Below are 27,375 nucleotides of genomic sequence, written 5' to 3'. Positions count from 1 at the left end.
GTAATGAGATCAAGAAATCTTAATATAGGACTCAACAATGTACCAGGAAATGAGTTCTTTTTTTTTCTGACCAGATTGACTATATATGAAAGCACAGAGCAAGTGTTAAACACTTCCTGAATACAATACAGTGTGCATCAACAAAGAGATAATGTTTCCATGAGCTTGCTGACAGAGATATTGGGTAGTTACACTAATTAGGGTGGCAGAACTGCCTCCATGTTGTAGTCTGCTCATGCTGAAACATGTATCAATGGTGCTAATCCTGAGAGCCTATAAATTACATTCTCTACAATTACATCCCAACCTCTTTGGTGGTGGAAAAAGGAATGCAGTCTGTAAGGTAAGGAAAATCAGCTTTATTTCTCCAGACCCTGGCAGCTTGGTTCTCTCTTGCATGGACTGCTGTCATCTAGTCTGATCAGAGCCCCAAACTCTGTCTATTCCCCTCTTCATTTTAGTCAACATTCAGCAGTTAAAATAATCTTCCACCTCTCTGATAATAGCACCGCCCACAAAAATGATCAAACCCCCTCTCAGGCTTGACACTCAGAAAACAGAACCCCAGAAACTACATGGAAAAAATCTCACTCCGCTGGAAATGGTGACTGACTGCCCCCTGGAGTATGTCCATTAAGTACACAGGCCATCCAAGCAGACAGGACTGACTTGTAGTGAGGAAGATCTACAAAGACTTGGAGGAAGCAAGTAAGTTCAGTAGAGGTACCTCCCTCTGGTTATAGTCACAAACAGCAAAAGCAGGAGTTAGGCACACAATATAGACCTGGAAACATTGCCAGCCAATATTATACTAGCAACTATATAATTGTGGCGAGTTGTCATAAAAATATCAGCATTTCTCTGCAATCATCACACAGTGATACTTGAGATAATGCCATTTCCCCCCATGGTAAGAATAGGAAATAGCAGTAATATCTGAGAGCAAACATTGACTTTTTAAGAATATTAACTGTACTTTGAGCCTATCTTTCAAGCTAATTGAGATCAGTCTGAATACTTGAATGCAGGAAATGTTGATGATGAGGCTGCTTTATTACAGACTGCGTGTGAAAATGTGCATTTGGTACATCCATAAAGCCAATGTACTCACCTCAACGCTTCTGAATATAGCATCTTTAAATAAAGTGAGATGCATTTGGACAAAAGTTCCTGCATAACATGGTATGTTATATGAAGAAGAAAGCAAGATCAGTGTGAGAGATCCACCCAGAAAAAGATCATACCTATATGATATTTTGCTGTTCTGCTTAAAGCCATACAGAAATCCTGCAGGTTCATCAATCAAGCTAAAGGAAATCAGACTTGCATCATGTAGTTAAAAAATATACAAACTAAGCCTTGGAATGCAAACTAAGCCTCTTTCTCCCTTCTTCCTCAAATACAATTTGTTCTGGAGACCTCCTGATACTCATTCCATGCGAGCATGAGAATGAATGAGCCTTGGAACAACTATGATGTGAGATTGGGAAATCACCAGTGCAATACACATGGGAAGCCAATAATGTGACATTATTTTCCCAGTATGCATGATTAAAAATGGTGACAATTCCACTGTGACCAAAATAACATTTTATTACATTGTGGATAAAAAGAAGAGAAATCAATGTGTGGTATAGTCACCTCAAGGTCATTTCTATCACCTAGTCACAATACCTGATTGCTTCAGACAGAAAAATACCTGGTACGGTAAAATATTCTATGTCAAGACATCTACGTTGAATGTCCAACAATTAAAAGATCTTCCTCCATTCACAATAATACATGCTTTCTGCTGTGTTTTTGCCATGTTCTACCGAATAGGAAAATCTAAACTCTGTTGAACGCTCCCATAAAAGTCTGGGTATAAAAGAATTGGTGAAAATACCATAAATACCATCTAGTCTCTGAATGCAGTGCATACTCAAAGGCAAAGCTCTTTGTGTGGGCTTTTGTGGGTGGATTTTGAAGGGGGTTAGATTTGTAGGGGAGAAGATTACTTTCCTGTTCTGCTGGCTGTTTAATTATATTTGTATTTGGGGGGTTTTGTTTCTGTGTAATTTATATCAGGAATGCCTAGGACCTCAGATAGGTGTGCTTTTCTACTTTGGAAGAAATCAATCTGACCTTGTTGAACTGAGAAAATCTATTTGGGATTATTTTCATTATTTCCAGATACCCAGCCCCGACTGATAGCTAAAGGAACAATTTTTCAAAATCACCAAGCAAATCTATATATGTATTTTAGAATGTGTCTATCAGTCTGTCTGTGTATCTGTCTGCAAGTCTGTTTATTCAAGAATTCCTCCTAAGCAGTAAGAGCTATTTAAGGGCCACCAAATTTGGTATGGACCTTTCTCTTCTCCTAACTTAAATCAAGGCCAGGACTTGGTTGTGCCAGGACAACCAGAAGCCCTGGGAAAAGGACAGTTTTCCGTAACATGCAAAGGGAGGGGCTGCTGTTTGGAGGGACACAATATGAGGCCACAACTACACTAAAGGGGAAGATAAAATCAAGATACGTAACTCCAGCTACATTAATTATGTAGTTGGAGTCAAGGTAACTTGATTCGAGTTTCCCCACCATACCCACAGTGGGAGGCTGATGAGAGCAAACATTCCAGTAGCTTTCTTTACTCCCCACAGTAGCAGGAGTACTAGTCACCAATGGGGGTACCCTCTGAGTTGGATTTAGTGGAACTTTACTAGACCCACTAAATCAAACTCCTGAAGATTGACCAGGGCAATACTGATCTTTCCCAGGCTGAAGACATGACCTGAGAGTGGCCATTGGAAGCAGTGAGCCTTCAGGGGAGAGCTATCCTGCAGAGTGGCCACTGGCCATTTTGCCTTCCAGCTTGCCTGCCAGCACAATGATTAAGTAGACCCCTCAGCTCCAAACCCTTTCCCGCCCCAGCCCTTGGTCACAATGCTGGAGGGGGGAGGAGAAAAAGGCCTCTGGTGGCTGGGAGTAGAAAAGAGACCCTGTAACCAGGGAGACTAGGGTGCGGGGGGAGAGAAAAGGCCCTGTTGGCCAGAGGCTGGAGGGGGGGGAGGGAGAGAAAAGGGCTCCTGGCAGCCAGTGGCACTGAAGGGGCTGGGGGAGGAGAGAAATGGGCTGTGCCAGATGGGACTTCCCACCCTGAACCCCTCTTATCCCCCAACTCTCACTCTTGCACTCTCCCCATATCACCAAGGCCCTGCCCTGAATCCTTCATCTCCCCTCCCCGAGGGGAAACCCAGGCAGTTCTAGGAAAGACTGCTAGTACTTAATAAAATATATGTGCCAATCATGGCAAACTAGCAACAGTCCCATTCTCTAGATGGCAACATCGTTCTGCCATCCCCATCACCCTATTTCCACATTTGGTCTTCTGATGGTGAAATACAATAAAAAGCTTATTGTCTTTCCTTTCTTATTTATCACATCAATTTACATGTATTTACTCTTCTCGCTCATATATTCCTCTAATTTAATTTGCTTTCTTTCCTATTTGTATTCATATTTCTTCTTTTTCTCTTCCTGTTTTTTTTTTATTTGAAAAAATATAACCCTTCTCTGGTTTCTTTTTCCAAATTAGCATCACTATATCTATAAGCTATAATCTAAATCTCTCTAATTATTCCTTATTCCCTCTATTTTCTTTCTCCCTCCATTGTCCTCATCTCTTGGGGTATGTCTCCACTACAGAGTTTTGTCGGAAAAATAGTTGTTTTTCCAAAGAAACTTGAAGAACCTCCACTCTGCAATTGCGTTCTTCCACAAGAAAACTGAAAGAACAAAGGGGTTTTACCGGCATTGGTAATCCTCATTCTACAAGGAAGAAGCCTTTTTGCAAAGGAGCTCTTTCACAAAAAGGCATGTATGGAGGAGGAAGAGGGAGTTATTTCAGAAGAAGAGGAAAGAGGAAAAAGCACAGGGTGTCCTGGTGGCCATCCTGTTCATAGCAATCACAGCTTACATGCAAGAGTGAGTCCATTCAGTCTGGAGGCTCTCTTTAGAAAAAGCAGATCATTTTTTTAATGCACTTTTACAGTGTGGACGCTCTCTTTCGGAAGAAGTTTTTCTGGAAGATCTCTGCTGGAAAAGCTTTTTCCGAAAAAAGTCTACAGTCTAAACATAGCCTCTATATAACAGATGGCCCAAAAAGTTCCATTACAAATCACCACCCATTAATAACAGAATCAAAACTCCCGGAGCAGAGAGAAAGAATTAAGCCTTATTGTTATTCTGACTCTCATTCTCTTTTTTTCCTGTGCATTTCTGAAATCTGAGCCTTCTTCAAAGGCAAATAGTTATGGGAGAACTAAAATTCCCCAGCCATCATGTCACTGCCTTTATTGAGAAAAGGACTAGCCAGAGTGGTATATCTTGTCCTTTGCTTGAAATAGGGAGACATGAGTATTGAGTCTAATCCCCCGTGGAAGGGGAACTAGCTGCTGTTCATCAAAAGTACCTGCTCCAGCTCCTGCAAGCTTTGATGCCTTTGTTCAGTTGCAGCACCTCTATAGCTCACAGTACTTTCAGGATGGTGGAGCAAAGGTATTAAAGAAATCAGGCTGTAGGCCAAGATGGGTTTCATTGAATGAAAATCCAGCACAGTTCATGGAACAGAAGTGTGGAATGCTTGGCGTACTTGGTCTGCTTAGGAGATTAGTTGCTGCAACTTCTATGGGTCTTTCATAGTCAGCCTTAGCTAGAGGGCACATTAGGAGAGTACAGCATGGAAGTAAGAAGAAAGGTCACAATGGTCAGATTTCTGTACAAAAAGAGTTAGCACAATCTATTTAGCCATAGATTTTAAAAAATGTTTCCGATACTGCTGGAATCTGGGGAACTGTGAGCCCTTGGTGGGGCTTGGCAGGGGAGCCAGAGAGTATGTCTGCTCCCCCACCCCAGGCTTTTCCCAGCAGCTGGAAGGCATTGCAAGGTGAGGGAAGGCGAGGCGCCTCCCAAATTAAGGGGAAAGCCTCCTTTCAGCCCCCCTCCTGATGCTGCTGCATTCTTCCTTCCTTCCTTCCTTGGTTGGGGGGGGGGGGAATGCACCCCCTGATTGGCCTGGGGGCAGAGGGAGTGCTCAAAGTCTCCTCACACTCGAGGGGTGCATGGTGCCTAGAGGAAACCACCAGCTGTTAAAAACAGATGGTGGTTCTCTCTAAGTGCTGGGCGCCCCAGCAAGATGCAGGACAAAGACTTCACATGCTCCCCCGCCCCAGGCCAATCAGGGTCTGTGGACAGGGAAGAACTTGAAGTCTCCTGGCCCCGCCCCTTCCACACAAGGCCCCACCCCTTTTGGGGTGGCCTGCAACAACGTCAGAAAGTCACAAAATGGCCCCCCTTTCAAAATTATTGCCCACCCTTGTCCTAAGCAGTAAGAGCTAGGGACATCACATTTGGTATGCAGCTTCCTCTTATCATAAATTAAAGCAAGGTCAGGGTTTGGTTGGGCCCGAACAATGTGATGTGTGTGGAATGTGATTGTTTCACATCAAAGAAAAGGTAGGAGTGTGGTAGCAGGGACAATTATACTCATGAATGACCGCAGGGAGGGAGCAAGTGCCCCAGTCCTGGGGAGCAGCCACTGACCAGTAGGGCAGCCCTCACTGCCCTGGGCTGCTATGGGGGAGCAGCCGCCTACTGTGCCATATGCCCCTGCCGCTCCAGGCTGGTGCCAGGGATCAGCCAAGAGCAGCAGCATACCATGCCACATAGTCCCTGTCATTCCAGGCTGACCCCAGGGAAAAGCTGGTGGGTGAGTCATGTGGTCCCCAGTGCTGGGGGCCAGACCCAGACCCAAGCTACACCGGGTAAGTCTTCCATTAGGCTATCCATAACTACAACATTTTTGAGCTGCAAATTTGGTTTTGTCCACTACAGACACTAATTTGGTCTAGCTCGAGCAGGAAGGTACTAGTCACAAATGTTTGAAGTAGACCTATGGATGGGCCTGTGTTCCTGTCACTGGGAATGCCTGCTTGATTCAGTGACCTGTCCTGAAAGTATTGCAGAACTGTGTATATTGCAAAAATGTGTATTTATTATCTGGAAAAGAGTATCTATGGAGAGCATTTTTCCTTGGCTTTCCTTGTGACAAAGAGCAAACCTGAAAAGTCTTTTGCAGAAACAAACCAAGGAAATCCAACTTTTTCTATATTTTATGTTTCCTGCGTCCATGCGATTGGAATAAACTGTAAATTAGGTGTTATAGCACTGTAGTTTGGTTAGATGTGATGGTTTAGAAATGTAGCTTTAGTTTGTTATAACATAATAGCAGCTTTGCTTTGTTGTGACAGTAGCAATAAAATAAAGTTACAACAACGTATAATGCTGTAAACAACCACAACTAATGTAACAAAGCAGCAAATCAAAGGGAGCTATACACACCCAGCACTTTATGGGTAGAAATAATTATGATCTGTGCTTAAATTTTTAAAATTTGCAGGTTTCCATTTTCAAATGAGCCAATGATGGTGGCCTGTCCTTTTCTCTATTCTCTGAAGCAAACAGCAGATTGGGGATATTGTCATTTAGAGAAGAAGCATTTTTATGCATGGTTAATAATTGTAAAGCATAGGCTACTTTTTTTTTAATAAGTAAAGATTTCTGCCAGCTCCAAAAGCCTTGTTACTATTATGTGTTAGTCACAGTTTATGCACATCAGAAGTCCAGTGGAAGGTTGAGATAGGAGGAGGGACTAACGATAAAACTCTTATTTAGGTATGAAAAGATTTCTATTTGTTAACAGCTTTGCCTATAAAGTATGCAATGACATTTTCCTACTGTGCTATTTTCATGCCTCTTGAGATGCCAGGTTATAATGCAAAACATCTGAATCATTAAATTTATACAGTTATTTAATAACGCATGTAAAATACATGGTAATTTTGATTCTCTTAAAATACAAGAACCTCATAAGAAAACAATTTCCTTCACTATGTGGCATATCCAGGATTCAGTTATTTAATTTGGGTAGAAAGGGTTCAACCTTCTGTCTTCATTACATCCAGTGGCAACAACATAGGCTCCTGCAGACTGACTCCTTGGGATACATTCAGTATCTATTTATACCTAAGTAACATGTCAGAAGTCAGTGAAGTTAAAGAGGTGCAACAGAACTATGAAGGCGCAAATGAAAGCACATGCTTCACTTATGTCGGTCATTCCATTAATTGAACAGGACAACTCATGTTCATAAGTTAAGTGCATGTTAGGTGCTTTGGCTCTATCAGGGCATAAGACACAATCTGGTCCCTATAAAATAATTTCTCATATTCCTCAATATAAATTCTCCCAGACAAACTTGCTCAGCTTCAGTGCAAATGCTGCTTCAATCTGGTTCTTTAAAAGACTGCATGACAGACAAATGCTAAGATGGACCATAAAATGAGAAAATATTGCTGGATGAACAGAATCTAGCAAACAAAGGGTCAATTCTGTTTATAGACTTGTTGAAGTTTTTTGGTTGGTTAAAAAGCTGACAGCCTGCATTACAGCTAACATTCTCATATTGATTATACCATTTCTAAGCCTGCCCTCACTGTGACAGGAGCGGCATAATTAGTTTTTTCCTTGTTAAATATTTGTAAATCATTCATACTTTTATGGGTTACATAACCTGGCTGTTACCCTTCAAATAATCTTCTTGTAACTTGTTTAAACATGAAATATCTCCTGTAGTGTCATGTCTTTTTATTGTCCTTCTGTGCAAACACAGGGTATGAAACAACTTCTTTAACAAAAAGACATAAAACAAAACAAAAACAAACGAAAGAAGAGAACCAACAGGAGTGCTACAGTTACATAAAGTAAGCCAGCAATGGATTTTATCCAAAAGGGACACAAAAACATGTTCTGCTGTTTAATTGCTCTGAGTGCAGATAACTCTGGGGCAGCTGCAGAGGACAACAATAACAAAGTTTATAAATGCTACTATTGTAAAACCTACCAATGAGGAGTTTTGAAATAGGGAGCAGTATGACCCTGATTAGGAAAGCACTTAATTCCATTGAAATCAGTGGGACATATGTATGTGTTTAAGTAATGCTTAAGTGCTTTCCTGGAGAGGTGAAAATACTGTATATCTGCATGACGTAAGAGAAAGACAACATATCAACATGAAATGATAATTTATTGCACAGAACCATGGAAGTAGTTTCACAGTTTTTCTAGTACAGCCAATCCAGTAATGACAAGACAAATGTACAGATACTAACACACAATCTAGAATGTGTGGCAAGAACAAAAATATGGCACGTAGTAGTAGCAGTTTTGTAGAAAAAGCATGTAAAACTATACTTTGTAATTAGTATTCATATAACAGCTTTATTACACTAGTAAAAGTACAATTGTGGTTTGTCAATCAAAAATATTTATTATAGCTATTATTTTACATATTCACATCTCTCATTAATACCAATAAGTAAAGCTCAAAAAGTTTGGAGGTTTTGTTCATTTCAGATAAACATTCACAAGTAGAATCTTTGGTACCTCCCAATTTGGTTTGCCTCTAGCATGCATCAGGGAAGAACAGATTTCAGAGTACACAAAATACACTAAAAACATTGGTCTTGTGTTATATTCTTTTTGTTTTCACATCATTTTTCCTTCTAAACATTTCAAATTCTCTCCCTCAAACCAATTTATCATGTTTGATCAATCTCATATAGGTCAGACATGCAATATTGCTAGGAACAACTGTTCATACTAATGAAGCCCTTAGCATCAGTTTATTCTTAGCTTCACTGTATCAGTTAGAACTGGAGACGGTGCTAGACTAAAATTCCTGATGGTAACCCTGGTAATCATTGATAGCATTCCAAATCCAAAGTTAAGGTTGGATCAGTATTTTGCAACTGGAACTTATTTTTATGACTGGCAAAACAATTTTTTTACTCTAATCTGGAATTTTAGATTCATAATCCACATCTGGATCAATCACATGTGGTAGCTCCTGTCTCTATAAAGAGCAAGACCAACCCATCATCCCCTCACATTAAGAATCTAAACCTAACCTAAATATATGCTGAATCACAAATGAAGTTCTTAACACTGTTAAATTGTGGGATGTTAGAAATCTGGACATTGATCTTCTTCTGCGGGGGGAGGGAGGGATGTGGAATGTAATATTTACCTTTTATTGTATTTTTGTCTACAAGTAATTTAATTACATTTAAGGCACTTTTTGTATACTTCCCAAAGTAACTGGACAATATTTCATTTCTTTAATGTGCATAGCATTCATAATTTCAGAGCTATCACCAAAGATCATTTTCAGCATGGACAATGGTGATCCTGCGGGGCACTATTCTAATTTCTTCAACAAGCCATTAACGAGCTTATTAGTTTCCAATGTACAAATAACGTAAAAGCCCTTGATTCAGGATTGGCTTGTCTGAGAGGGTAATTCTTCTTGCACATTTCCATCAAGCTGTAGGATCTAGGCAGGATGTTTTACTCAGTGTTACAGGGATCACCCTTTTTTTCACCCATTATCCTATTTTGTTTTGATCAGAAAACAAAGAATCTATACATAATTAAAGAGATAATCACATTGCCAACATTATAGATCTGTGTGTATTTGTCCTTAGATAGAGCAGTTAAAATTACTTGCACAAATGTGAAGAATTAAAGTATTAATTTGCTAACTCTGTCATTTATTGTATATGAGATATCAGAATCCATTTAATAAGTGTAATAAACATTAACTCTGACACTTATAACACTATTCACTAGATAAATACAGGGTAATATGGTTTTAAATGCCAGTTATACAGGTATAAATAGTTGAAAAGATATTTTTCAGACTTACTGTATCAAGACAGTCAGCCTCCACCTTGAAAGCAAATTCATAGCCAGAAATCAATATTTCCCCATTGATTTCATATGCGTGGAAAGCATTTTGCTACTACAATAAGAAAGTGAGGATGGCTGTCTACACTGTTACTTTTTTTTTTTTTTTTTTTTTTTTTTTTTTTTTTTTTTTAAGAAAAAGGTACCTTTTTCCAATTCCTTTTTCGGAAGAGGCTTTTCCAACATTTGGCCTATCTACATGGGGCAAATGTTGGAAAAACCTCCTCTTTCAGAAGAGCCCTTATTCCTCGTAAAATGAGGAATACAGGGCTTCTGAAAGGGCGTGTCTGCTCTTACAAAAAAATATTTGGAAGAGTAGACGCGTTCTCTGGTCGCAGCAGAGTTTTTCCGGGACACCTTTGATACCTCAGAAAAAACTCCGTTGTGTAGACATAGCATGAGTGTCAGCAATGGAATGTCCATACTTTAAAACATGTGGGTTGTTTTTGTTTTGTTTTTTTTAAAAAAGGTGTTTCTTTAGATTTCTACAACACTACAATACTAGCCACCCTAGTTCGAACTACGGCTAATGTAGTCATTCGAACTTGCAAATGAAGCCCGGGATTAAAATATCCCAGGCTTTATTTGCATGTTTCTGGGCACCGCCATTTTTAAATGCCCGGTAGTTCGAACTCCCTGCCCGCGGCTACACGCAGCACGGGCTAGGCAGTTCAAATTAAAGCTCCTAATTCGAACTACCATTTCTCCTCACTGCAGGAAGAGTAACGGTAGTTCGAATTAGGAGCTTTAATTCGAATTTCCTAGCCCGTGCCGTGCGTAGCCGTGGGCAGGGAGTTCGAACTACCGGGCATTTAAAAATGGCAGCGCCCGGGAACATGAAAATAAAGCCCGGGATATTTTAATCCCGGGCTTCATTTGCAAGTTCGAATTACTACATTAGCCACCCTAGTTCGAACTATGGTGGCAGTATAGACATACCCTATCAGATTATCCTCCTAGGCAATTTTACCATTTGACAGTGAGGAAATTCCAGTATGTTAGGACTTAATTTTTTTAAGAGTTGCAATCCATTAGTGTCCCAATGAATTTTGATGGAATTCCTGGGTATCAGTTTACTGTGCTACAGATTTTGTCCTCTCTGTTTTGAGGCTGTGAACCATAGACTACATATTTAAGTTGCATTAAGACAACTGAATGACTTTCATCAATGCTACCTACTTATCATACCCATGATAAACTGACAATGCCACATACTGGACACTAAATTGATCGGAGTCAGCTCTAGTATCAAAGTTACAGATATTAAAATTACAATTGAGAGGCACTGACCATTTGTGGTGAGAAACCATGAAAAAAGGCCACTTGAGACAAAAGCTAGGTGGCCTTAAGAAATTTTTCAGTGATGCTGAATGGTAGTCTGAAAGCATGGGGTAAATCAAATTATTCTAGGACCATGCTGTAAGCAACACAGCCAAAGAGTGGGCTTAATTCCCCATGCTACCAAGATAGAGGTGCTGTGCAAGAGACACTAAAGAGGTCATTCAAACTAACTTTTATAGAGTTTGTATCCAAACAGGAGGAACCAGGCAGAATGCCAATTTACTCTTTACTCAAAACTAGAGATCAAAGATCTCAAATCTGTCACCTTGTAGGAGAATGGCTAGTTCCTAAGGGCATTTCCTGTGGGAATGTGTTTACTTCCAGGCTGTGTCTAGACTGGCAAGTTTTTCCACAAAATCATCAGCTTTTGAGGAAAAACTTGCCAGCTGTCTACACTGGCCACTTGAATTTCCGCAAAAGCACTGACGATCTCATGTAAGATTGTCAGTGCTTTTGCGGAAATACTATGCTGCTCCCTTTTGGGCAAAAGTCTTTTTCCGAAAATCTTTTGCGCAAAAGGGCCAGTGTAGACAGCTCAGATTTGTTTTCCGCAAAAAAGCCCCGATTGCAAAAATGGCGATCGGGGCTTTTTTGCGGAAAAGCGCATCTAGATTGGCCACGGACGCTTTTCTGCAAAAAGTGCTTTTGCGGAAAAGCATCCTGCCAATCTAGACGCTCTTTTCCGAAAATGCTTTTAACAGAAAACTTTTCCGTTAAAAGCATTTCCAGAAAATCATGCCAGTGTAGACGTAGCCCCAGTGTTTGTAGGAACCTAGTGGGGATCAATGTGCCATTAAGGAGGAAAAGGAAAGCAGCCAGACTGGAAGGCTGAGAATTTGGCAAATATCTCCTACACATACATTTCTTCTAAAACGCAAAAACCTGAACTTTTCTGATATTTGAAAAGAAATCTGATCATTTCTTCACACATTATTTTTCATTTTTTGCTCACTTCTGGACAGGTTCTGCCCGGAACTATAGACTAGTGCCGAAATAGCTCATGACAGCAAGCAGTGCCAAAAAGTCTCAGAAGGATGCTTTTTCTCATGATATCTCCAGTTGAATTTTGTGAACGCAAGCAATTCGGAAGGCAAGATTCACTGGTATGCTCTGGCCACTCTGGCAATGCAAAGAAGCCATAAATACAGATTAGCCGGCCAGTGCAGTCGGGTTTACAGATGCTTTATATCACTAGAATGATGCAAAGCTGCCAGAGAAGTGATGAATCTGTCTCACATGGTTCAGAGGAACTCTTGATCAGCTTGTGAACTTGTGTGTGTGTGTGTGTATGTAGCAAAATGTATGTGTTTTTCCAAATACCAATTATCTGTGCAAGTTTTAGTCTAATGCAAATTTAAATATTCAATTTAATAAACCCTTACTAGGGTTAATATTGAAAATGCCAACATACTGCTAACTATGTAAATATGACCAAAATAAGCATAAAGTAGTAACTTGCAGAGTTAAGTCAGATTTTTCTTGTGTCTGAGAAAGTGCAGAATTCATGGCATTACACTACCAGTGACTCTTTAATGAGTGGGTAGTAAAAATACCCGCCTTTCTGAATGCCAGGGGATATCAAAAAGTTACTCACTTCTGACTCAGTAATTACCCACCAAAAATGTAGATCAAGTGGTCGTCACCCAAATTAGTACCTGCCAAAGAATGCTTTTGGCAAGGTTGTCGGCTGGGAAACAGGAAACGAGTTGCAAAATATTATTAAAACTTGAAAATAACAGCTTTATTATGTGAGCTACCATTCAAATAGACACAATGAAGCAGAGACAGGAAATGGAGAATGAACAGGAACCATGCAGAGAAGAGGGTTTATGGCTGGGGAAATGCCTTAAAAACAACCTTCCACATTTTCATCTTCTGCCTCCCATTGGACTTTGTGCAGTGCATATTATTGTGTTTGGATGACACATCATGGTTACTATACAAATGGCTTTAAAATGTTCAGGGTCATGCATCAATGGGGAAAAGGAGTGATTTGGGCCCTATTCTAGGATTTAGTAGCTATGAGTTCAAGTACCTGCTCCTTCTAGGCTTTGCATCAAGACATTTAGTTTCTTTGTGCCTCAGTTTCCTATCTATAAAATGGGGATAATTGCACCTTCCGACCTCATGTGCTTTGAGGATAAATAAAATGAAGACTGAGGCATTCACACACTACAGTATTGAGGCACCATTTAACAACAATCAATAATGATCACTGTATACAAAACATTTTACTTCCAAACACTTTACAATTCTCTACACATAATACCTTGGATATGCAACCACCTAGAGCAAGAAAATATCTCACAGCATACTCAGCAATAGAGGAAGGAACAGATGTTTTTCCATGGACATCATGGCAGATCCTTACATTCACAAAAAGGACCACCAGATATGCTTCTGTCTCCTTTAGCTGGACAGCACCTTAGTCCATAAAGGCATGTTTACACATATCTTAGGGCATGTTTACACTAGGGAGTTATTTTGAAATAACTCCCAAAATAACAATTTTGAAATAGTGCTATTCCTATTCACAAGCAGGAGATATTTTTTTCAAAATAACAGGACCTTTATTTTGAAATAACAGGCTTGGTAGTGTGGACGCTTGCCTTGTAATTTCAAAATAAGGGGAGTTATTTCAAAGTACCTCCCTAATATTGACATTCCCTAAGAGACTTGCAGATAGTAAATTGTAGAGAACTAAATGTTTATGCTATGGCTCAGTCAGTCCAGCCAAGATCTTAACCTCTAGTTTTAGTGTTCCAAACCTAAGCACTCCTTGGTACACACACACAGCACTAATTTGATGAATGTTTTTAAAACTGACTTAGTTAACCCATTTCAAATGCTTCACATGGTCACTCAATATTAGCTTACAACTCGCACTGATGTAGCACAAATGTGCGTACACACAAGTTGAACTTGATAACTGAATATTCCAGAAACCTACACTAGCTTCTTTGACAGATATTTGACTTGTAGGCTTCATCATTTATGCACGAATCATCAGGATCTCTGTAAATATAAACTATCTTTTCCATTCATTCTATCCATCCTCTTTGGCTTGCTCACGCTATAGTTTTCTTTGCTGTTTGTTTGTGTCTGTTACTTTATGGGATCATGGTATACTAACTTTAATATATCATTCTGTACTATGCTGTAAACCACTACTGATCCCTGCATAGTAAGTTAGACGTCTGGTCTTGCAATAAATCAGCACAAGAAGGAAAACTATCTTGTAGCTCTGCACATAGTCTCAGCAGTATGAATTCGAATGTGAGTCCAAAAAATGCAGCTGGTAAAAGGGTTTCAGCTCATTTAGTCCTCAGAATGATGGGAATTCCTGACCGACTAGAATCTTCCTTCTAGAATCTTCTCTTACAACTGATGGGTGTTTTCAGGGCATGCATGGTGTAGAATTTTGCATATTCAAAATAACTCAAAGATCATAGCCTTAACGAATTAATTTCCAGCAGTGAAGTGACTGCTTAGCCATTATTCACTCATCAATAGCTCACCCACTGATTTCAACAACAAACCCTATTTTATTGATACAAGGAAAGTTGATTAGGATGCTAAATTCTAGAAAATAACCACAAGAGCTTTCATTTCCACCTGGGAAACCATCAGATATAAACACAAGGGACCTTGTTTAAGAACTGATTTTATAAGACAGTATCCTTAACAGTGTAGCAGCTCCAAGGGTGAATCTTTATATTGTGAACACTGGGGATAAGCCTGAAGTCTGATGTGGGACTTAAGCCTCTGACTTTATAGCCAATATGAGTGAGTGCTCCCAGCAGAACTATAGCAACACTGAAAATAAATTTGCGTATTAAATAAAGCTGACAGAGAACAGAGCAGGAATAAATGGTTGATTGTTTAACATGGCAAAAGTCTAACAGTGGAGTGCTTCACAGATCTTTATTAGGACTAATGTTATTTAACATACTCATTAGTGATTTGCAAAAAAATGAGGATCTGGCAAAATTTACAGATGACATAAAATATTGAGGGTCATCATGACAAAAGATTAAGAAGGCTAGTCAGATGCGCAGCATGATGGGAAATGAAATCCCCTGTTGATAAATGCAAGGTAATGCATATTTGAAGGAATTATTTGAACTATTGGGTTGCTATCTGAATTGTTGGGTTGTAAATTAACTAACCACTCAAGAAAAAGAAGTAGGCGACAAGGTAGACAGCTCATTGATAAAGCTGCTCCCTGGGAAGCAGTGGTCAAAGAAAAAAAATTCTTAAAATCTATAAAGGGTGAGATAAAATTTAATATTAAAATACTATGTCATTAAATAAATTGATGGTGTATTCTAATCTGGAATGGTACATCAAGCTATGTTCAACTCATCTTAAAAAGCATAAAGCCAACATTAGAGAGCATAACAAAACTGATGAGTAGAAAGAGAATGCTTAGTTTGTAGAAAACATATAAGAGGAGGCACATGAGAGAGTTAGGACATGTCTACACTAGAAAATTATTTCTAAATAACTTATTTCAAAATAATAACTCCTGAAGCAATTATTTTGAAATAGCATGTCCACACTACAGGGAAGCCTCAAAATTAGTCTGAGGCAGGCTTCCTTAGGGTAGGTCTACACACCAGTGTTTTTTTTGGAATAACTCACATTATTCCAAAATGACATAGTCCACATCTCCACTACATAATGTCAAAATAATGTTGAGCTGGTGGACTTCTTACCCCAACACCTGTGACCCTCATTTTATGAGGAATAAGGGAAGTCAGAGGAAGAGTGCTCTTTCTCGGACTTGCTGCTGTGTAGCAAAATAAGCTATTTTGACTTAAGCTACGCAATTGACATAGCTCAAGCTGTGTAGCTTATTTCGGCTTTAGCCCTGCTGTGTAGACATGGTCTTAATGTGGAAATACTACCGCAACTTAGAGCTCCAGGAAGCACTGGGGACTAATTACTTTGAATGACTCTGGAGAGTAGTTATTTCAAAATAGCTGCAGTGACGCATCCACATTACCTCTATTTTGAAATAATTATTTTAAAATAAACATTATTCCTCATGGAAAGCAGGAGTTATTATTTACAAATAACCCAACTCCTTACTTCAAAATAACCCTGGGTATGTCTACACTGCCACCCTAGTTCGAACTAGAGTGGCTAATGTAGGCATTCGAAGTTGCAAATGAAGCCCGGGATTTAAATATCCCGGGCTTCATTTGCATCTTGCCGGGCACCGCCATTTTTAAATCCCCGTTAGTGCGGACTCCGTGCCCGTGGCTACACGTGGCACGGAGTAGGTAGTTCGAATTAGGCTCTCTAATTCGAACTACCGGTACACCTCATTCCACGAGGAGTAACGGTAGTTCAAATTAGAGAGCCTAATTCGAACTACCTACTCCGTGCCGCTTGTAGCCGCGGGCACGGAGTCCGCACTAACGGGGATTTAAAAATGGCGGTGCCCGGCAAGATGCAAATGAAGCCCGGGATATTTAAATCCCGGGCTTCATTTGCAACTTCGAATGCCTACATTAGCCACCCTAGTTTGAACTAGGGTGGCAGTGTAGACATACCCAGGCTTAGTAGCATGGATGTTCTGCTGTTATTTTGAAATCAATGTAGACGAGTGCTTAATGACAGGAATACAGCAAGTCAGTTGCATGCTCCAAGTTACCTTGTCTCAACACGACATAGAAATGCAACATTCCAAGTGAAATTCTGACCCATTGTGGTCAATGGCAAAACTTATGTTCACTTCAGTGGGGACAGAATTTTACCCTTTCTGTTCCAGAACAGTAATGCTGGGTATTGAAAGAGGGAGGGCAAAGAGAAAAATGCACAAGGGGACTGCGCAAGTTGCAATGAATTAAAGCTGGTATTGGATCATGTCTTAAAGGAAGAAAGCATTATCTTGGTCTCTGCATGGTGCCAGACATCCAGCTTTTCTTTGCTCCATGGGTCTTATACCTATGAAGCTCATAAGCTGACTACTTCGTTATAACAGATATGTACTCAAAATGGTTTCCAGTTTTGCAAGAAACAGGTTAGAAGAATCCTGTCATTCTTCAAATCTACATTTCTCTTTTGTTGTCTTCTGTGTTAAGTAATGAAGAGAAAAGCAATTGTTGCTTAAGTCCTTCAGAATGAGAACCTGATCTCTTGGGTGTACTTGAGAAACCTGATCTGCAGCTTCATAGAGGTAGACATTCTCTGTAAAAATCACTTAGTTTAAAATATGGCCCACCCAAGCACAAGCATCTCCCTCCTCCCCCTTTATGGCCATCTAGTTAAGGAAATGTCTGTAGTACAGAACTAAATCTGATTTGACTGTTAATATGTAAACAGAATTTGACTGGCTCTTCTTTCGTACATATTACAAGATACAATCTGGCACAAAAGTTTTGTTTGATAGACAGTCCTTGCCTATGTCAACTAGCCAATGTAAAATAACACTATTACTGTATGATCTTGAATTAGGCTGTAAAGTAGTTCAGCTGTGTGACACACATGATGAAAAAGATTTTTGAGTTCTCACATGTTTACATAATTAGCACTAAATTAAGGTATCGCTATCACCTGTATTACCATAACCCTTCTCCTCTTCTTCCTCTGTAATGCCTGTTTCTTATGAAGCCTCGGATGTGTTAACTTTTCAAAGACATCAGAGAAAAGAGTCTGTGTCTCTGCGAGACTACTTCCACTTCTGTGCAATCCTAATAAAAGGTATCAAACTATCAACTCTGGTCATAGCCTTTCAAAAAAATCTGGTGAGGTCCAACACAAGTAAGGAAAAGAAAGCACAAGAGGGAGATGGCCTCAAAGACCTGACTTCATGTGTATTTAATCCTTCTACTACTGATTTTAAAGTATTAAGTAGCCATAGGCTACCCTTGGGTAGAAAGACGGTTCAGTGACATCCCTTTTGTAAATATGTAGCTGCTCAGCCTCCTCCTAAACTTCACATTGAAGTCTGCTGCTTTTTCAGATTAATTCAGTTTGAATACTGCTGACTGTCTGTCACTATAGTCATATGTCACCGGTGGCAGCTCAAAAAGCCTAACCCCTTCTCTCTAATGTCATTGCACACAATTCATTTTTAAATGCAGTGTAATAGTTTAGAAATACCAGTAAAACAGTGGGGGTAAAGCATTTTCAGTTTAAAGGGTCTGGAGTGTCGTTTATAAAGCTAAACTAGATGTGCCATGCATGTTTCCCTGTGATGAACATATGCAGTATGGGTAAGGCCTGCAGTGCAAGAAAGAAAGAAAGAAAGAAAGTCTAGTTTTGCATTGAATGGTACCTCATTCCTCAGGCTATTCCATTGGTTTCAATAAATTCCCCCCATGGAATAAGGCAGTACTTAGCATGAGTATCAGAAGCACGTCCAGAATAACCACAAGAACAAAAATATACTCTATTAAGAATCAGAGTCAGATTTTGAACCTGCTGCAAGTTTAAAACTCAGGATCTGGTTCAGCCCATGAGTTCAGCTGCAAGCTGAAAATAACCACAAAAGGCGTTTTGGCTGTAGGAATTTGACTCCAGCCCATCTCTACAAAGGAGTATTTGGGTTACAAAATGTTTGACATCTGCATGCAATCTTGGCCATCCTCCGCCTCCCCCCCCCAAAAAATCACACATTTTATTCCTTTCACTTTCTCTCCTGCAACTTCACTGATGTCTATGAGGGGTTATGAGTGAAAGAAATAGTAGAATCTGGCTCTTTACATGTAATTGAATGAAAAACATTTTTAATTACAAAACATATAGTACATGCTGTTACCTATCTAAAAAGCTCCAGAAATTAAGACTAATGCTGCCCCAAGTTTTAGTTTTCTGGCTTTCTGATTTAATTCCAACTACAATAATAAACAGACTCTGTTTACAGCTCCATAAATAGTGCCTTGTGTTTTCCGTGACAATGCAGCTCTGGGCTGCCTCTGTGATCGTTTATTTTATATCATCCTTAAGTTGCCATTTATTTACATTTCTCAAAACAGCTACACCATGAAACAAATGGCGTGTTTTGTTAAGTCATGGTCAACAATGTTTCCTTCAACTTATCACATCTAGAAATGCCACAGTCAGAAATGCTTTCAGGCTATTTGCTAGGAAAACTAACATAAGCTTCTTATCAGAAAATATTACATTTCCCTGAAAGGTGAACTGTTCTGTCAGTTGTTCAGGCCATGTGAAATTCTATGACAGGTCACTGCACAGAAGTTGATGGCACACTGTGGTTGCCTCGAATTCAAGCCAGAGCCCTCAGCTACATATGACTGCAGGTAGTGACACAGAAGCAGCAAGCCTTTTCCCTCTGTCATATATAACTGTGGGTTGTACTCTGGGCACAAGTCGGAGGGGGCTATGCAGGGGGCTTGAGGATGCATCAAGAAGCATTGCAGATTTAGTGATGAGCCCTGTGTGTCAGCATCCAAGGTTCAAGTCCCAGCAGAGTCGAGCAGGCTATTTTAGACTTAATGCACCATTGTGCTTTCAGACCTACTGAAAGAAATAAAGCCAGGAAAGAAATTATGGATATTTCCAGTATTCACAACACAGGCTTTATTCCGCTAAAACCAAAATCAATATTAACAACTGCATACTAATTACTCAAAGTTTAACAGAACACTGTGGAGTTAAGATATTTTAGGTGTTTTCCTTCACACAAGCAGCTAATTTCCAGTTAGAATTCCTCTAGTTAAAAAGGTTGGTCATGTCAGTGAGAGGTGAGGAATAGCTCTCCTGGGATCAATACTGTACATGCTTGGTATTATACAAATTTGCATGAAGCTTATGAACCTTCAGGAAAAATTCTCCATAATGAAGCTGAAAGCTCTGGCTGGCACAATTCTCTGGTTTTTGTGGGGTTTTAGTCATTACAGCACTGGAACCTGTGCCACTAAATCCAGACACATTGACATACATTGTGGTGTAATAACATTCTGCGTAATAACACAGAACACACAGAAACAATTGATTTAAGCAGGCTTCCCTTGTGTGTTTGCTGAGACCCACTAGTTACAAGGTTTAAGACTACACAGAGAGCACAGGCTTTAACAGACAAGGGGAAATTGAAAAACAATACCACCCAAAAAACAACCCCCGTCATATATTTTCCCATACCCTTTTATATTTTTTAACCTTTTCAGTTGAAGACAATTCTGTTCCTTACAATTTATTCTAGTTTGGCTTTCTAATGTGGTTCTCAATTTTCATTTTTTGATCAGTTACCCTGAGAGCATACAGTGTAAAATTTTGAAGCAAAGCTTTCCTATCTGCTGTTTGGTTTCCGCCCTCAGCAGTTTTAGTCATGTGTCTTGTTGCAATGTTCTCTGTTGCTAATGGGTGTGTATACATCATTCACGCTTTACTCCTGTGAAGAAGTGGCCAGTCTTTAGTCAAAACTAAATATTTTATGTTTGTTTTTTTGTTTTGTTTTGTTTTTTTGCAAAAATACCAGCCAGTTTTACTTTATTTATTCACATTTATATTAACCATAGCTGGAGATACTCATCCTATGCTCTGGGTCCTTATGCCCTAAGGACTACCTATGGATAGTTCACAACCTGCTCCCTTTTCAGTAACTTGAGAAAAGAGAAAGTAAAGATGGGCTTTGCAGCGTGACGGGAAGGTTAGCCAATCTGGCCTCTGATGGACCAAGGCAGGGAAGTATGTTCCAGAAGCATGAACTCCTCAGAGCGAATGCCTTGCCCCAGCTGGTCCTCCTCATTTATAGGGCCGGCTTGTGTCCCTCTCCTGAATTCAACTGTGGCAGTATCTCAGTTTTGTGCAATGTCCTCATCTTCTAGCCTTTTCATATTTCAGGACAGTTATGAACACCTACTGTTACCAACAGAAATGTCTGATGCAAGACTAATATTAAAATTACTAGCACTTGTATCAGTCCTGATTGCAAGAATGCATCTGATGTTTCTCTTCAGGAATAGGAAATAACATCCTGAGCAGGTAAGTCCCTCCCCAGTGGACATTCTTGAAATGTCCTCCAAATACCACTTCCTTTTTCTAAATGGGGGTAATACTTCCTGTCTATGCATGATCACAATCCAAATGTAAAAAACAAAAACAGAAAACAAAATAACAAAAAACAAAACAAAAAACAGTCCTCATCCTCTGTACTAAAAAGAAATAATATCAGACATAATCAGAAAACAAAGAAACTAAGCTGATGAAATAATAGACAAATCTTCAGCAGATTTTATATACGGTTATTAAAAGTCATCCCTTTGCTATATATTTGATAGCACACATGAAACCTCAAGTCTAAGATGCATCTCTTTTGCTCTCATTAATGCTGCCTGTAGCCCATGAATAAGTAAATAATTAAACACATTTTAGATTTGGCATTGTCCTATATACTACCTGTCTCTTTTTGTTTCAGGCATGCTTGCTATTCTGACCAGTTTAGACATTTTCTATGTCTTCAACCTTTTCTCACTGCCACTGAGGTAACATGAGATATTTCAGAATCCCCTCAAAAGTCAGTTCAAGTCTGCTGTATCTAATCTATATAGGTTTATAGAACACTTTACCTTTAAATGAGACATTCCTGTCTTGTGTCCATGCTGGCTACAGCTATATTGTTACTCACTACACTAAGGCTTGGTTATGTTTGATGTCTGCATGTACAGGATAGCACCAATGAGTAGGATTTCAAAATGAAATCTGCTAAAAATAGAAATCTTTAAATCAGCTCACAAAAGTTACCATATTCAAAACTCAGTAAGTATATCACTGAGAAATCACACATTTTTACAATATGTCTATAAAATCATGCTTATAATAAAGGTATGCTTAATTAATACATAAGGACATACAGCCATTTATTTTACTCTTATTTGCTATCATTCTCCCTGTTCTGATTTAATAAAGCAAAAAGGTTTCTCAGATGCCAAACTGTGGAAATAATAAAAATACATTCATCACTGATATTGAAGGCAGACGTGCCTGGCTGTGCTGCTGGCATAGCAAATGCAGCCAAATTTTTTAACTGAAAGGCTAGTGATGTTTTACCTAAACATGTTAAAAATCAGGTCTGCTATAATACAAAAAAAAAAAAAGGTTCCGTGAGAGGCATTGTGAAAACAGCAACAGAGGTGTCCAGTGTAACAGTTATTACAATATAGTAGAAAAAACAAAAGGAGGGGGGAATCTTTCAAGACAGTTAAATTCATGAGAGCTACAGAGTCTCAAATTGAAATTATCTCACTCTGTGCTGATAAATAAAGTAGCTCTGGTACCTAAATCATGACACTAACTATACGTTTCGATTTTTTTAAGTAGTGATTAGGTGGATACTCAGGGGAACCCACTAGCCTTCACAGAGATAACAGACTCAACTTAATATCAACTTAAAAAGAGACTTGAATTCTAACCAATCTCATGTAATGAATTGAAATTCTATAGCTTTCAGAGGGGAAAAAAAGATAAAAAAGCGATGTGGCTCCATTCTCTAACTTGCTGTCAGGAAATATAATTTGTGCTCTCGGTGATTCACCTAGCTCATATGCAGCATGCAAATTTATTTCCCTAATAATCAGACCTGGAGATTGCCCAAGAGGATTAATAGCATCATTCCTTATGACCGCCAGGATATTATGCACCTCTGACATGGAAAAATTGTGTTAGTTCTACAGAGAAAACGCAAGGATATTTGTCCTGCTAGACAATATAATAGGCTGGTGCATCATCAGATTACAATGTCATTTCAAAAACCTTGAATACAAATAATGTACAGTGGGGGAAATGTTGGTACAACCTCCCTTAATTCAGTAGCCTTGGATTCACATGTATGTTTTGCTTGGGTTTTTTTTCCCTTCTCCCCCTGTTATAGTCTGTGGAATACTGTAAGCAAAAAAACAAAGATCTTGTATAGTAAAATTATGTATTTTGTTGTTTTATTTTATTTCTTTGAAGTTCTCTATATAGCCCCTATAATAAACCAACCCCTCCTGCTCTCAGTTTTACAAAAAGCTAAATACACACACATCTTTATTATATTATAAATCTCCATGAGAATATGGAACAATTTATGGGGACAGTTTCTTCATGTTTCATTCACAAATCAAAGCAATGTATTTTGCAATCACTGGTATTCTCATAGGGAGAATGTTAATTTTTAAAATCTTTTTAAATGAGTTGGTCAGGAATTTTCTAAAAAAAGAAATGTTTCCTGCTGTACTTTAGACCAAAGAACACGGCCTTCGAGACAAGACAAAATTTCATTATTATGCGCATGGGAGCAATAAGATTAGCTCCTATTGCTGCCCCTAAGGTGGAGCAGCAGGAGGAACCAATGAGATGATGCTAATGTGCATGTTAATAGTATTCTCCTAGAAGAAGTTAGGATAATTAAACATGTACCGTCTCTTTAAGACAGAACTGCACACATTTTCTTCGGATGGGTGTTTACAAGATTTCCAATTTCAGGTCACAGCCATTTCTGAGATTGCTTAAGAAAGGGATGGGAATAACTTATCTTATTCATGTATTCAAAGAACCTTATAAAATGTGCAAAACATAACAGTTTTAAGGGGCAAAACATGCATCTTATCTTGACAGACCTGCTTTATTATGGGCAGTGTTGTATACTGACCTAATATATTGAATATTTTTAAGCTAATATACCTTGTAGGAAACCAGCCTTTAATGTGATGGATTTTATAGTATCTCATTAGGGTGTGTTTATATAACCTGATACTAAACACATTTCCAGATTCATGTTCCTTATTAAAATTGTGAGCTGTATTGATTTTTAGTTGGAACAGCAATAGAGTCATTTTTACTATTAAGAAAGGCTGCACAGAAGTTATTTTCACAGATCACAACTGCGGTGACACAAACAGTGCACATCTCTCTCATTTTTCTTTACAGCCTCAATTATATGAATTGTGATGCATTACTCCACTTGCTTCTCCATTGGTGGAGCAGTTCTGTTAGACAATTCAGAATTCAAACAGGCATTTTTTATTCATGGTTTTGTTATTTTGCTTTTAAATATAAATTCAAGACAATCCTCAAAATTGTATTTACATTTTATCCGGTAACAAAACATGTGGTTTAAAAACCAAAATACCTTAATGTCTCTGCTTTTCAAGTTTCCATAACAAACATGGTATCTATAACAATGTTTACACTAATATACCAAACACAAAAACTTAGCATTCCAAGTGGTATCAAAAATAATGACTTTCACATGCTAATGTCTCCATTTTTAACCCAGTCTTCAAAGGTAAATCTAATGTTAGCAGTAAATAGAAGGGCTCCTACATTTCTCTGAGGGAGCAGGGAAGAGGGTTAGAATAATGATCTTTGAAGTAGAGTAAATACTTTAAATTTTTGGGAGGTCCTGGTAAGAAATTAAATGTGAGAATAAAAAGAATAAAGAAATTGGTTTTTTTACTGCAAAGTTAGGGTATTTGGAAGCAACCCACATTTTAAATGCAAATATTCAGAGAGAAAGAATCACTTCTGAGACAAGTAAATCATAAACTTATTTGTCTTGATTTAATGAACCGGTAGGTAGTACAATCTAGTTTGTTTTTTTTAAGGGCACAGAAGAGTTTATGTTCATTATATCTCTGCATTTTTAAAATCAACTCTTAAAACTTCAGCAGAGACAAGGGTTGAAATTATATTGAAACATATAGAAACCTCTAGATTTAATATAGTGGCTATATTAATATTAGTGTTCTTTTCTTTTAACTACACTTGTTAGTTTTTCTATAATACTAGAGAAGCAGTTCAGGAGTCTCAAGTAATTGCTATATTTGGCCTAAGAAATTTTAGGTTGAATTGGTTCTCAGAAAGAAGAAAATTTTCTTTTATTTTGCCCCTGGCATGCTATTCATTATTAAACATTAAAGTTGTGTCAATTACTTACTTCCATAGTTGATTATTATCCTGGTTATTCTACCAGCTAATCAACTCTCTAAAACATGTCTAGCAGTGAGTTTTAATAGATGTAGAGAATATAATTATTTGTGCAAATTCCTTTTGTTTCTTGTTAACCACAGAAATTGGTTAATTATTTTAATCCACACAACTCCAAAATAAGAGCCTGGCTCGATTTACCAATTTATTTTTAATCAATGTTAGCCTGGGTTTTAAAAGTTTACTCTTCAGCCAATGTAAGAGATTACACTGGGAAAGGAATAAAAAAAGATGCATTTCATATACTTGCTTAAAAAAGGATGAAATTAACCTCCCTGAGAAAGACTTTGTTAGTATTAACAGATTCACAGCCATTCTCTTTGAGGTGCAATTATTTTACCATTATTACACACAAGGCTTTTAACAGAACAGTCGTTCCCTCCATTTAAGCAGTGAGTTTTATAATTTATTACATCTCTTTGGTCATCAACTCACTATACAAACAGTTGGTCACCAGTGACCAATTACATTAAGGTTAAGCAACATAACTTTAAATTAGAAATAAGCTAATGTATCTTCATCAAGGGCCTGCTGTGTTTTCACTGCTGTTTATGAGATGATACTAAATGCGGATATGGAGCACGCTCACTGGGACCAATTCCTATCGGCCTGAAAATGGTAAAGTCTTGAGCCTACTCAGGTCCAGAGCTAATTAATGGGATAACATCTGCTTTAAGCATTCCACTGTAGTAATTTCTATCAACTTTACTGCGAAGATGCTTGGGAAACTAACAGACAACTAAGTATCTCTCTTGAACCACATTAATCTGAAGCAAATTTGAAAATTAGAATTTTAATATTGCTCTCATTTTTAGAGGTTAGAGGGGGGCTTTTGTTTTTTTAAAGATCATATGCATTTTTTCCTCCCTGGTGGACTGTATCTTAAATTCAATCTGCACATACTGCTTGAGGTTTTGTTCATTTTTTGTTTTGTTTTGTTTCATAGAGAGGAACACAGCAGCAGATGAAGATGACCATGTGTCTCACGCAACAATCAATTTTATACAGGAAGATGATGAAGTGGTTTTATCGCATTACTTTATAAAAACAGCATGAATTGCATGAACCACCAAAGGAAAAAAACCACAGTACTGTAAAACTGGCTTCAAAAGTGATAAACCCAGTTACTTCACTTTATCAGCTTGCATGTAGCAAGCACTTGTCTGAAGGGCCAGGCACCTATCCTGATTTGTGATTTAAATAAAAACAATTTGAATGGAAGAACTAAGATGATTACTAAGAATTATCCATGATTACTTAAAAACAAATATACATCTGCATTCAGAAGTCCCTTTGGCTGATTTTTCTCACTTATTCTGCAAATAATTAAAAGATTTCAATTACAGTCAATAGTTCAGTGCTATATTTTGTCCTGTGCTTTTTCAGTAGGCCAAGGAATTGGAATGCCCAGGAAAAACTGCTTTATTTTTTATATTACGTAGTCAAGCAAATAGACACACACCACCAATGCATGTGCCTGATCAATAAACAAAAGAAAACATATTGTTTTCTCTTTATATGATTATTGTTTATGCTACATTTTACTGATTTAATTCTTTCAAGATAATACATTGGGGAATGAATTGCTTGTAAACAAAAGAATGGTCCTCATAATAATGAAATTACATTAATAGTAATTCACCTTTACCTAAGAGGTGATGAGTTCAAATGTCAACTCTATAGAATATTTTCTATAATTTGTTTGCCATTGTGCATATTCTATTTATTTGTTTGCAGCTAGGTATTGAAATATTGAGGCTATTCGGAATTAAATGCTTATTTGGCTAACAATGCTTATCTGTGCATTAATGGTATAAAACATGGCATTTTCTAAAAGGTTGTCACTCAGTTTTATTTATGGAGATAATACTCAGATAAGATTCAAGGTCTTTTAAAGAACACTGTAATGTCTCAAGCACAGGGGAAGAAATTATTATTTACATTTTTAATAATACTATATAATTGTATAATTTATTGAAATGAAATCATGCTTGCTGTTGTTACCCATGTAAATTACAATTGCACAATGAAGCAGCATGGTGTATGGCACATGCATTATCCACAATGGGCTGTTCTATGGTGGAGTTTTTGTTTTGTTTTGGACTAATATACATTATAAAATGTTCATTTGAGCCATTAGGATTTGGGACCAAAAAATAAATTTGGTGTCTACTGTGCATGAGCACATGAACATGATCAGCTTCATTATTGTAGCATTATGCTGGCAGGATTAATAGAAGGACCAC

This window comes from Pelodiscus sinensis, chromosome 3, assembly GCF_052426305.1.
Source record: "Pelodiscus sinensis isolate ZL-2025 chromosome 3, ASM5242630v1, whole genome shotgun sequence".
Classification (NCBI taxonomy): Eukaryota; Metazoa; Chordata; order Testudines; family Trionychidae; genus Pelodiscus; species Pelodiscus sinensis.
The sequence above is the reverse complement of the archived record's forward strand: the minus strand, read 5'-3'. Positions refer to the sequence as shown.